Raw genomic sequence first — 2,919 nt, forward strand, 5'->3', positions numbered from 1 at the left:
TCAAGTGTCTGTACATTGGTTAACTTATAATACACAGAACAATGAACACTTAGATATCTCTAATATCTATGCATTTGCCATCAGATGGAATAACATGAATTGAAATGCACTTTCATTTTTTTTTTTTTCTCCTGTCTAGATATTTAGGTCTTATAAAGAATGTGCATCAAGTGAAAGCAGGTTTTCAGATAAGGAGATGACAGTCAATCACCCATTGTGGATTTATACTACATGCAAATCTTTTTCCCAGCAATCATTTTATATATTTTATTTTTGTTACTTTTTACAAGGGATTTGAGATAGCATAAGTAGGATTATTGTGAATTTCTCCATTTTTTACAGAAGCTATTCTCATCTGCACAAGATATTTAACTTCTCCAAGTTTTAGTTTCAACATTGATTAAGCTATCAAAATATAGACATCATTTAGGGAAATCATGAGACAAACCTGAAATTCTAATGTCTAATATTCTGGTATAATAAAAGGTACCTAACCAAGAATCACTTACCTTACCCCTCTCTTCTTCTTTTCTTTGAATAAAAGGTATAAGAATCATTAAACAATCCAAACAAAACTTGTGGTAGATATGGTTTGTCTGACAAAATAAAAGAAAAAAATAGCATGGCTTTATTGTTTACTTGGGGGATTTCATAACACCTAATTTTAAATGGGTTAATTTTTCCACTATCAAAGTTAAAACATCAATTTTAATCTTTTGTAGTGCTGTCCAACAGTCTTGCTTACCCCGTACAACTTACTGTCAGCATTGTTATGAATACTTCTCATTTCCCTAATTCTAACAAATGTTAAAATTATACTCTCTTATTGGTGAAATCAGAATTTGCCTTTTCTATAAACTTACTTTTTGTGATTCAAGTAAACCTAGAGAAGGTTTGAAAATAGTCTTTTGAAAGGTGAGTTTTTTTCTAAAGATGAAAGGCTGGAAGTTCTCTCACAGCCTGGAGCATTTCCTTCTTTTTAAATATAATGTACAAAAGACAGACTCTGCTTCTAAAACACACTAAAGCCAAACAGTGCAAAAAATGTATTCTACTCTCAATTAAACTTGATAGACCACATGTAAATGCATGCCCTTAAAATAACAAGAACAAATGTCAAATAGATCTAGTGATCCTAAAACAAGGATTCTGAAAGGGAATACCTGCACATCACTTGTGGATGATCTTCAAGTTGCTCTTCATGTTACCCAAAAAAATAAAAAATAAAAAAAAAAAAGACTTGTTCATACATTATACATTTATCTACCTCAGTAATACAGTTAGTTTACTTTCTCCTAACATTTCTACCTGAAATGAAAGATAAAACTATGAATCATTGATTCAAACATATTTGTGCCATTTCGTAGAAAATATCTTCAAGATTGCTTTCCTTCATGTGGAAAAGGAATGTCCAGTATTTTGCAAGAAGAGTGAAGTTTAAATCTCACTCAAAACTGTCCTGGATTCACAGTGAACTATCTGTTCATCCCACAAGAAAATGATCTAGAATTTAAATTGCCATAAAACTTTCTGACACCTGCTGATGCTCCAAGGTAAACAAAATCATCATGCCTATATATATGGTCTAGGAATCTCTTACACACAAGTTTAACAAAAAAAAAAAAAAAAAAAAAATGCACTGCAAGAGCCAACTACAAAACTGAGAAGAGTTCATAGCTGTTTTTTTTTTTTTAATTATGAAAGCAATGAGACATTGTTTCCCCTAAATATTTCTCAAAAGATCTTTATTTAAGAAAAAAAAAAAAAAAAAAAAAAAACAGTTACTCACTTATCCAAAGTCATATTCTTCAATTCTCCTGGGAATTTTAAGACTAAATTTAGTTTACATTTTTGCAATAGCCACTTTCTGTGCGCTGTATCTCTGGAGGCTAGTACTGTTGTTACCCAGACCTAGTACAGCTCAGGAGTCCTGTTAGTTCTGATTAACCTCCTTCTTCTTAGAGTAGGAGAAAACTTGGGTAGCTCTATAGGACTTTTGGGTTTTTGTGGCGGGCGGAATCCGGGTCCTAGGGTTATGCCACGTGCATCTAAAGATGGAGACTGACAGAGAACAAAGGGCATCCTGATTATGCTTGGAGAACCGCAGGAAGTGTTTACAATTGGCTGCATGATAATCAGTTCAGCCACCTAGCCCATGGACAGATATACTTTACATGTATGCTTGAGCGAATGATCACTTGACCTTTAATAGGATTGGATGGACAAATCTGGTTACAATTGCTTATGCATGAGACTGCTTGTATATTGAGGGTGTTATTTGAATAAATGGGAAGCTGCTTCATGAACCTCTGAAGTGTATGTGTCTTTCTTCCCGCTGGTCGGGAGGTAAGAGGAGCGCCTGCGGAGCCCTTTGGAGCAACCCAGGCTAGAAGCGGCGGATTTCCCTAAGAGCAGCGTAAGCCGCTTGCAGCAAGCCCGGGCAAAGAAGAGAAGCGGTTTTCCGTAGGTTTTCATAGGAGAGGTCTGTATTTCTGGAGAGGAGAGAGAAAAAAAAATCACATAAGCAAATAGGTAGATACAAAGAAGATAAATAGAAGGATAGATAGGGATATGATAGAGACAGAGTAAGAGAGTAACAGAAATAGATATCCAAAATCTCAACAGGGACACTAGAAGCACAAATTCATCAGAGTAAGTTAATAAGTCAATGATCTCCTAAACTATTCTCCTGGACCAGTGGCCACACAACAGCAATGAACTCTTCTTTCTGCAATGGATAATTTGGCGTTTGAGACACAAAGGAAAAACACATAATAAAAACAAACAAAAAAAAAACAAATGTTCTGTTCCTGTTGGCAAATAGACACAGAATCCAAACATGTTGAAAATTCATTAGAAAGTTTAAGGAAGTCAAGAACCAAAAATACATTTTATATGCACATGTGAGAATACATGCAA

Source organism: Sciurus vulgaris (genome assembly GCF_902686455.1).
Source record: "Sciurus vulgaris genome assembly, chromosome: 11".
In the NCBI taxonomy this organism is placed as follows: domain Eukaryota; kingdom Metazoa; phylum Chordata; class Mammalia; order Rodentia; family Sciuridae; genus Sciurus; species Sciurus vulgaris.